At 35.0% G+C, this 11,292-nt stretch overlaps 1 protein-coding gene across 1 annotated transcript in view; it reads right to left on the bottom strand.

Moving 5' to 3' along the window:
• The window catches only part of LOC129944688 (homeobox protein 2), a 38,820-nt gene extending 33,888 nt beyond the window's left edge, over positions 1 to 4,932 (bottom strand). Inside the window, exon 1 of the mRNA XM_056054295.1 lies at positions 4,702 to 4,932. The gene's annotated coding sequence lies outside the window, so the exon portion shown is untranslated. The remainder of the gene's footprint in view (positions 1 to 4,701) is intronic.
• Positions 4,933 to 11,292: the final 6,360 nt, after the last annotated feature.

Genomic DNA, 11,292 nt, shown 5'->3' on the forward strand with positions numbered 1-11,292 from the left:
TTGGGTGGCGCAACAGTCCGTTGTGAACCAGGGCCTAGTGACTAACAACTCTCAACCATTCCTGTGTGCGAGTACTGTTGTCAGGAATGGAAGGGACCTACAATTTAAGGCCGAATCCGAACGGCTAATTTAAGAAAGCACTTTTTCATGACAAGATTTACTCTTGGAGGATTTGTCAATTCCTCGCAAGAGGCAGTACCCGCGCAAATTATTTTTTTTTTTAAATTAAGGTGGCACAGGCAGGGATTGAACCCAAGACCCCTTGCATGACAGTCCAACGCATCATGCCACGGGTACTACCATTCCATAACATTGATTTTGTTTTGTTAAGTACTTGTACTTGCCAATTTTAAGGGGTGCTTTGGGTTATTATCCTCCCATTTGATTGGCACCTCCTCTTCAGTTAATGCTAGCATAACTGAATTTAATATGTGGACATAATAAACATCACACATCTTATCTTTGATACAAAATATTGGACCTACACCAGCTGCTGAAAAGTACCCTTAAATCATTATATTCCCACCACCGTGCTTCACTATCTTCTTTGTGTATTTTGAGTTAAACTTCTTGTCTTTTGGCCTTTTCCCATACATTTTTCCATCTGAAGTAATCAAATTGATCTTCGCTTCATTTAACTACAAAACGTTATTTCAATAAGAATGGTGTAAGTGTTTGTTTGCAAAGAAAATTCTTTATATAATGTTTTGCTTGGTTAAAAAATGCAACTTTTCGTGGACTTATACTAGGAAGACTTTCTTCTATAAGTTGGTTTCTTATTGTTCTAGCTGTCACTGAACCGTTTAATTCATTTTTTGAGTTCTCTTAAAGAAAGAAATGGTTTCTTCTTACTCGTACATATTCTTCTCTTCTCATATTCCAATAGTGTATCAAAACGCGAAGAAGTTTGTGTTTTTCTTCATCTTGCTTTTTCTTTAGGCGTGAATGTAAAGTTTTAAATACTTTTTAGTTCGGATAGTTTAAATTTTTTGCAATTTCAACCATCGTTTTTCCAACTTGTCTTAGTTTTTTCATCACTTCGAGTTCAAAGGGAGTATAATGTAATCCACGACTCATACTTATTAATATTATAGATGACTTATAAACAAACTCAAGACGCCTATTTGTATACAAAAAAATATATCCTAACGTTCGAATTAACAGTTAAAGTAGGTTGTTTCTATTTTTTTTGTCAGAGGAAATCGTCATTGGTCTCGAACTTTTTACTGTTAAGTGAAAACAAAAAGTTGTTTTCACAAAAAAATTTAAATATTTAGTTAAATCCTCTACATTCATTTTAAATATTAATTTGCTTCTTAAATTTGAGTAACTCTTACGCCTATATTATTGAGGTTTTTAAAACTATGTACAGTGAGTGCCATTAATATTCTTTTTTTTTGTTTCTTTCCATAAAAGCACTTTACTTTCAAAGAGTTAAAAAGCAGTTTTTCTTTAAAATATTTTGTATATAATAATTTCAAAATATACCTTTATATTTTTTAATTAAAATAGCAAATTAACAAAATAAAATAAATAAAGAATATGATAACTCAAAAAATAACACTTCATTAATATTCGTTTTTTTTACATACTTATATTAACTTTTAATTTAATCTTTCTTACCATTAATTTTAAAATTTTGTTGGATACCCTTGATTGGATAAAACTCCGTCCAGACGCCTGGGCATATTTTTTATAATTTTTTGAAGGTATTTAATGTCTATTTTGCTCCATTCTTCTTGAAGCCGTTGCTTTAGTGCACTTATTGACGAGACAATCCATCCCAAAAATTCTAGATTGGGTTAAGGTCTGGAGATTGTAGAGGTGTTTAGATTACATTTGGACAGTTATACAAAAGCCATTCCCTTACAACATGCTCCTTGTGCATCGGGTCGTTGTCCTGGAAAAATTTGAAATTCCTTAAAATGCCCATTTTCTGAGCACTTTGCTTCAAATTTTCTTTAAGGATTCTCAAATAGTATTCTTTATTCAATATACCGTCGATGAATACTTAATTTCCCAAATGCACCCCCAAACCATGATGTGACCGCTTCCATGCTTCACTGTTTGCTTTGTGTTTCTGCTTATAAGCTCTTCATTTAGCTTGCACCACACCATAACTCTTCCGATCCGAAGAGGTTGTACTTACACTCGTCAGCAAATATTACATCATCCCACCAAGTTGCATCCTTATTTTTGTGTTACCTCGCAATTTGCCTGTTGCGCATATTGATAATCGCTTTTTTTGGGCAAACCGACCATTGTATTTGTGGTTCGCCGTACCGTTGATGCAGATATTTTCTTTTTGCATTCCAATAACACTTCTTGCACAACGAGGATTTCCTTTAATTTTTCTTATTATAAGCCGTTCTTTTTTATTGTTAAGTTTTTTGGTTGACCCATCTGCTTCTTTGGTTCGATCCATCCTTCTCTTTTATACCTCCACATAATATCCCCGACAGTGTTTGGCTTCATGTCTAAAATATCAGCATTTTTTTTGTATGTTTCACCTTTATTTGGTGAAAAATTACAAGGTTTCTTTTTTCAAGGCTTGCATTTTTTCCTTTGATTAACGATCTTACACTAAATCGTCTTAAAAATGTATGCAAACGTCTAGCAAATGTCAAACTCAGCAAAGAAAACGAACCCCGAATATTAATGAAGAGCTTACTTGTGTTCTTTTTTGTTGTTTATCGTATATCTTAATACAGTTAAGTGATTGCAAATTTTTTTAATAAAATGTTAAGGAAATAATATACTAATTTATAAAATAACCAAATAATAAACCTAAATTCAACTTTTACTTCGAAAAAAAACATCAAAAGAATGATTAAGAATAAAAACCGAATATTAATGACACTCACTGTACATAGATAGAACGTAATTTCAAATTTTAAGTTTTTTTTTCCGGAATTTGATTTAAATGTGAATTATTAAATATACACAGTATTTTAATATGATTATCCAAAGTAAGTTTTTAAAAACCTTTAAACTAGAGATGAATTATCAAAAATTGAAAGAAATACGCTTAGTCCAAACAGTCTTCGTACAGAAACCTAAATTTAGTGTTTTTTTTTGTAGAAAAAGGACTAGAAGTAAATGTAGAAACCAAAGTGGTAACAAATTTAAAAAAAATGTAGTTTCCACCTTCACCTTTTTAACAACTTTAAAAAAAATTGTGTTGTGACTTTCAAAATTCCTGTTTTTAATAAATTTTTATACATAGTAAATACTTATCTCAGATAAAACAAAAAGAAAGCTGCTGTACGGATGACTTTTTGGACTATGTGTACATACATATGTATGTACTTTCAAAATGCTTAACTAGACTATGGAGATGCACATCAGGCAGGGCTATGCTTAACCGTCAAATGTTCCCATTGTAAATATAAATCCACAGATAGTTCATCACTAAAACCTAGAGTTTGTATGTTTATGAGTTTCTTATTTTTAATCTTAAAAAACACGCTTGCAATGTTTCGCCATTTTCCCTATAAGAAATAATGTTGAAAAGTTTTTTGGTACTAATTTCTATAAAAGTAACTATTCTACGAATTCAGTAGTCGCCTTGTTATGAAGAATTGATCTAAGAAGACACATTGAATCATTTCTAATATTTTTTTATACCATTCTTTTAATTTGGTTTTCAATTTTAAGTTTTGAGATAAGTATACCCAGGATAGTATTTATATTCAATAGAATCCGCGATGATCACAGGGTTCAATTCATGTATGTTTTCTTGGATACTACCTTTGTCTAATAATATAACTCTTGTGCTTCTCAAGTTAGCTTGTTGCATTAGCCATACAAACTTAGGACACTGTATTCCCCACATTAATCGCTAACAATTATTAACGTTTTTGTTTATTTGTTGTTGCCATGAAAGCACTCTTAGGGAAATTGTTATGCCCTATATAATCATTGTAGCTTCAAAAGCTAGTTCAACTTTCAAACCTAAATACATATTAACTAAAACAATTTAAGTGAAAAGCTTTAGTAAAACACGACAGTAGTCTATGAGTTTTATCGATTATACATAATTTATGTCTTGACAATATTAACAATATCCACGTTTTAACTTTTGCATACATATTAAATAAGATGCATTGAAGTCGGGCACAGGATAATTATATGAGTAGGAACTAAGGGAATGTCTAACCATGGAATATGTAGATACATTTTTTTCAGCGTTGTCATCTTTATTCGCGTTCCCATCCTTAAGACGGCTTTTCATAATCAAAACCAAAGATACTCTATATATATTGAGTGTCTTTGATCAAAACCTTTTATCTTCACTTTCTCCACTGTACTTGCCTTGATTTAATGTTCGAAATTTCATCAACTATTTTCCAGCAAAGAGAAAGAAAATCTGCCCACAAAATACATAAGACTAATCAGGATATCTTGTTGCTTTCTTCCTTTTAAATTTTATTTCCACAATAATTCCTTCAATTCCAAACCAAATTCACATAAAACCGAAAGCAACCACTCGTTATTTCTTTTGTTTATTATTTTTTCAATTCTCACTTATAAAATAATTACGAATCAATCAATAGACGATCTTAGGTATTTATTTTCTTTTTTCTTTAATAAATAAATAAAATAATCAAACGTAACAAAAGCACAAATTTACAATAATTTTCTTTTAACGATGTCGTTTATTTAATTGCAGTGTACACTACCCTCGTTCTCTTAACTTACCAAGGGACAATCAATTAACAAAATTTTCAAAAGTAGTTTTCTTGCTGAATCTAGAGTTATTCACAAATTAAGAAGTTATTTTATTGTTTATTTGCATTAATAGGGCAGGAGGAAATATCAATTTTAGCTAATTTCTTTTTCGCGAATTCATAAAACACTTTTTCTTGCGAACAAAATTTTCTTCAATGGATAATTGATAATCTGGGTTGCTGCTGTAAAAGAAAATGGCGATTTCTGGGTTCAATTTGATACGCGGCTGTCGTTCGGCCAGTTGCTCTCAAACCTTGGGAAATATCAAAAAAGTGATGCCAAGTTACTTTTTTAAAGTCAATTCAACCTTAAGTTATAATTAATTTTTTTTAAGTTAGCTATACCAAAATCCACTAGAGACTAAAAACATGAAAAGAAAACCTATTCTATGTAAATATTATTTGATTTTATGTTTTTTTACTAAATTTGTAATAAATGTACTCATCCAAATGTGTTCCATATTTAAGGAATACAAAAATTAAATTTCACTTCTGCCCATTGCCATAGTGATGATGAAATTTAACGGTTATTTGTGTATTTCAAACATTTTCTTTGAACACTTTTGGAGAGTTGTGTAGTAGTTGACAACAATTCAGTTGTCTAGAACATGCTAGTTAAGAAAAAAAATGGGGAGCTCAATACAAATTTTAATAATTTTAATGAACTTCTGATATTTTGTACAGTAAAAGGATTTTTACACCAAGTCCAAAACCAGGTTTTTGCGAAATTATCGGTTTTCGCCAAGAACCTACATCGAAATTTTATGTTTTCCCATACATTTTTAGTAAGCCATAAGTTTTCGTAAGCCACACGTTTTCGTAAGCCTCAAGTTTAATATAAAACCTCTCGAAAACTAGTAGCAATTCAAAGTTGAACTAAACAAACAAACCTTTCGAAACATTCAGCGATCAAATTAATGTTAACAAAACAGCTGATGGTAATATTATTTACAAAAAATATTTTACAAGAATTATTGCTTTTTATTTTTTATTTACAGAACATGGAAAAGAAAAAAAAAAACAAAAAAAGGAAAGTTAAGCGAGGAACCGGAATTCACTATGGCTACTGGCGTGATGATCCAAAGGACGAGGAAGACTTGCTTATAGTTCGTTATGATGTTTCCAAGGGATGCGTCTTCGAACTCGTAACCACAAATATGTTCGACGCTTTCGCTTACTACCTGGAGAAAAACTTTCTGGTAACTCCGTTCAATCATAAGGGTTTGAAAGATACGAGAAAGGCGATAAGTTAATTTGTGGAGTATGGAAGAAAAGATGGACAGCTATGCCAACATCATCCCAAGATCCTCAGTGCTTTGTCATAAGCTCAGTATTTTGGATTAAATGTGTTGTGAATGAAGAAGAAAATATTTTAAATAAAATGATTTTTTGTTGTAACAGTTTTGTTTGTTGTTGATTGTATGATATATTTTGTAGACAATTAGTGAATTGTTCGCACCGGCTTATAGTTCTTGTTGGTTCATGTCGTGAACCCATTCAACCGACCCCAAAAATTCAGTTCAAACTCTTCTTCGAGATGAGCTAGTATAACGGCTTTGTTTGCGCTGATATGGTGCTCTATCACAGCACAGAAGGGTGTCGACGGCAAAGACAAATCCGTGAAGGCAGGTGGTGATATACTGGGGTTTTTTTGTATGTTAGTATCGAAACGTTTGTTAAACCACTCAATGACGGGATCTTTTGGAGCTCGTATAAATCTTTATCTTCCTGAAAATCAACTTGATAAGTACCTACATAAAGCTTAATTGTGTATCTTGCATTTCCAGATCTTTTAGTACATTGCATTGCATTCTGCGGCTCATTCTGAAATGTTGTTTAAAATACTCATCATCGTTTACTAACATTTTATGTTCCCAAAAAGTGCTGGTACGTGCCTGCATTAAATATAAAAGCTTTTCTTTCAAGGCTCCAGGATTTGCAAAAGAAAACGACGTTTTTTTATGATAGATAATGAGAAAAAGTTTAACAAAATCTTCATATTTTGTTAAACCTTCTTTGTTTAAGATCAATTTGAATTGGTTAGAATTCATTTTATTTTCACAAATAATTTGAAAAAAAGAAAACTGACAAATTTTTTCAATACAAAGTTTGATTGTCAAATGAAAACATGTAAATGTGCGGTGTGAACGATTTTCGGGTTTTCGAAAACATTTTGCCGAAAACTCGGTTTTTGGTTTGGTGTGAAAAGGCAATAAGGTTAATCGCGCACATGCAACTAAATAGTTCCATCGTTAGTTGCCCAATTAGATCCAGTTTTATTTTGAGAAAAAAAACCGACAATTACTATTGGCTACCCATCAAGAGTTGCTGGTTTGTATGCATAATACAATGAATTAAAAAAGTAATGAAGAGGCTTAGCACTACCGCTTTTTACTGATTATGAAGTGCTGCAGAACAAGTTGGACCATTTTGTAGGACCCAAATGTCTTCAATGATTAGCTGATTATTTTTTAAAAACAACATTTCGGTCAGTATGGCTCGATACCACTCGCCATTCAACGCAAAATCCACTCTTTCCTCATTTCGAAAACAGATGATAACACCAATGTGAAGCCGTACCAAACTTCAAGGGATATTCGGAAAATCTGCTTATTGACTAAGTCAATTAACCATAGATGACATTCATAGACTAAACACCGTAAAATGTGTTGTAAATATGTGCGCAGAAAAGATTCTACAAACTTCCAGACTAATCGAATCGAATAAAAACACGTCCGTTTTGGATGATAACAAAATAGAGAGTGATTTATTACGTTACGTTATTTTATTAGTTAACAAAGAGTACTAAGAACATAGGGTGCATGTACATTAAATAGGTATTGTATATTCTATTTCAACACCCCCACTGAATGTACAATCTATTTGAATTTAAGTCCAATAGCTGAAGAGCAAAACAAATGTTTTTGGTGATTAACTGCCTTCGTCAGAAAATCGGCTGACATCTGTGATGTATTGATGTAATTGAGCTTGACTTCACCTTCGTTTATCTTGTCTCGTACAAAGTGGTGCCTGACGTCTATGTGCTTCGTCCGTGGGTGATAAGCAGTAGTCAACGCCAAACAAATAGCACCTTTGTTGTCACAATTAATCGTTGTTGATGTTGAAGTACATGGAACAAGTTCCTTTTCCAAACTCTTGAGCCATATAGCTTCCTGCACGGCTGAGGATACTGCCATATACTCAGCTTCCGTTGATGACAGGGCGACAGTCGGTTGTTTCTTCGTATTCCACGAAACTGCCGCTTTTCCAGAATAGAAAACGTAGCCTGTAGTTGATCGACGGTCATCACTATCGTTCGCCCAATCTGCATCGCAAAATCCAATTACTTCACGATCCTTGGATTTACAGAACTCTAGCTTAGCATCAGCTGTTCCCTTCAAGTAGCGTAGGATTCTTTTGACAGCGGTCCAGTGTGGCTTGCCATAATTGTTGCTGAAACGAGATACATTACTTACAGCAAAACTTACGTCGGGCCTTGACACCTGCGCAGCAAACATGATGCACCCAACCGCCTCTTGGTATGGAATATTGGACAATTCATTTCTTTCTTCTTCAGATTGAGGACACATAAGTTTTGTAAGCTTCTGGTTATGGTCCATCGGCGTGTTCACAGGATTGTAGTCTGACATTTCGAAACGTGCCAATATCTCCCTGATGTAATGTTCTTGGTCAATGCTGATAGATCCCTTCTCACGATTTCGTTTTATTTGAATTCCTAAAACAAAACGGGCCTCTCCCATGTCCTTCATGTGGAAAGAACTGTGAAGATACAATTTTAGTTTTTTCTTTGTTTCAAAATCTTTGGAGAAAATTAAAATGTCATCGACATATACAGCTACAATAATCGGACTTGCATTCTTGTGAGAAAAATATACACACGGGTCAACTTTTGATTTCTCCAATCCAAACTGTAGAAGTGCGGTGTCTAGCTTCTCATTCCAAAGCCTACTAGCCTGCTTTAGACCATATAGAGATTTCTTCAAGCGACATACTTTACCAGTTTTATCAGAAAACCCTTCAGGTTGTAGCATGTAAATCAAGTCCGGTAAATCTCCCTGCAAGAATGCAGTCACTGCATCCATCTGGTCTATATCGAGATCATACTGAGCGGCTAACGAAATCAAAAAACGTATTGTACTGTAGCGCACCACCGGAGAAAAGGTTTCCTCGTAGTCGATGCCTTTTCGTTGTGAACAACCTTTTACTACCAAGCGGGCTTTATAGCGACAAATTGCACCATCGGAATTGCGTTTAGTCTTGAAAACCCATTTACAGTTTATAGGTTTTTTATCAGATGGCAAATCGACAAGCTCCCAAGTATCATTCTTCTTCAATGAATCTAGCTCATCTGCCATTGCTTGTCGCCAACATTCCGAATCTGCTCTACTAAGAGCTTCATTTAAAGTAAAAGGGTCATGCAACTCACCTGTTTTTACTGCATACGATATGTAGTCGTCTCTCTTTATCGGTTTCGGTATTCGATTGCTTCTCCTCATCTGGTCTGGTGCTTCTATCGTGCTCGAAACTGAATGCGGTAGAATGTATTCGATTTCACTATTCTCACTTCTTTCAATGGTTGGCTCATCAATGGTTTCCGGAAATATCTCGTCTATGTTGTTGATCTCACTTGCAGCATCAGAATATTCATCAGAATCACACTCAGAGACCTCGCTGACAACGCCTGGAACTTCACCATCTTTACCTGAAGCTGAACCAATCTCGAAAAAATAGGAACTTAAATCATCATCCACTGGATATAGATGCTCATCTTCGAAAAATATAACGTCACGGCTAATCACTATCCTGTCTTTGTCTTGATTGTAGAGTCTATAATTTTTCGTGCCATCACAGTATCCAAGGAATACACATGCCTCTGACTTCGCATCCAACTTCTTCCTTTTCTGCTTCGGTATGTGCACCATCGCCTTGCAACCAAATGTTCGCAAGAAATTCATATCAGGCGCAACACCAGTCCACGCTTCCTCAGGGACTTTACATGTTGATGAACTACTCGGAGATCTATTGATAAGGAACACTGCTGTAGAGACTGCTTCTGCCCAAAAATGCTTTGGGAGATTAGCATCAAGGAGCATACATCGTGCCTTTTCGATGATAGTTCTATTCATCCTTTCAATTAGACCGTTGTGTTCGGGTGTGTAAGGTGCTGTTGTAAGATGCTGAATTCCTGACTTCCGAAGTAAACTCTGAAATTCTTTTCCACAGTATTCAGATCCATTGTCTGTTCTCAGTGCCTTTATATTCTTGTTGCATTCGTTTTCCACACGGGCCTTAAATTCTCTAAAACGATTCAACGTTTCTGACTTCGCACGCAAAAAATACACAAACGTTTTCCTTGTGAAATCATCCACAAACGTCAAAATATAACGTGCACCACCCATGCTCGCAACATTGATCGGCCCACACAAGTCGGAGTGTATTAACTGCAACACATCACTTGCCCTGGCACCTGGTTTCTTAAATGGCCTACGGCACTGTTTGCCCTTGGCACAGACCTCACAATTTACATTTTCCTGAGTACTTTCTAAATTTGAATAACCAAAACCATTTAGAATGCTTCGAACGCTACTAAAATTTAAATGACCCATTCTTCTATGCCATAAATTTATAGCATGATCTACACGATTTGCTGTAAAAGCAAAATCTTTATCTGTACAATCCAGCTTGAAAAGCTCTCCATCAAGAGAAGCTGAGGCCAATAAATTATTATCTGGATCATAGATTTTACAACCTTTAGAGTCAAAAATCACTTTATTTCTTTTGCGTACGATCTGACTCACAGAAAGAAGGTTAGCACAGAGGTCAGGTATGCATAACACATTTTCCACCTTGACCTTGCAATCATCAATTGGTAAATACACATTTCCAGTACTCTCTACATTCAATCGCATATTGTTAGCCACTACCACCTCGCTGTTCACCTTCACACCTTGATTGACATCCGACAAAAGCCTTGGGTCTGAGCACATATGTGCGGATGCACCGGAATCAACATACCATGCACCTGGTTGCACGGATGAAACAGAAAACGATGTGTATAAAGACGTCGGTTTGACTACCTGTTTGTTGGATTGCTTCGAAGGACAATTTCGTGCAAAATGTCCAAAATTGTTGCACTGGTAACATCTAGGACCACTGCTACCACTAACGCCACCACCGCCGGTACTACTGCCAACAGTAGAGACAACATCACGACCACTTGAACCACCACCAGCACCATTGTATCTCTTCTTCTGAAAGCGACGTTTGCCACCATAAAAAGCAACTGCATCCGACTCATTCAACTTCACATCCTGAAGTATCTTTGTCTTGACTGAATCGCCAGTGATTTTCATGCCGCAGCTCTCAATACCCATAATCATAGGCTTGTAATTGTCACTTAATCCAGCCAATAACAAAGTACCTACCCATTCCTCCGTAACCTTTAGACCGATGCCATTCAGTTTGTGTGCTGTCGAGATAATGTCGTTCACGTACACCTCCACGGATGAACAGTCTTCTAGCTTTGTGCTAATGAGTTTGC

This window comes from Eupeodes corollae, chromosome 2, assembly GCF_945859685.1.
Source record: "Eupeodes corollae chromosome 2, idEupCoro1.1, whole genome shotgun sequence".
Classification (NCBI taxonomy): Eukaryota; Metazoa; Arthropoda; class Insecta; order Diptera; family Syrphidae; genus Eupeodes; species Eupeodes corollae.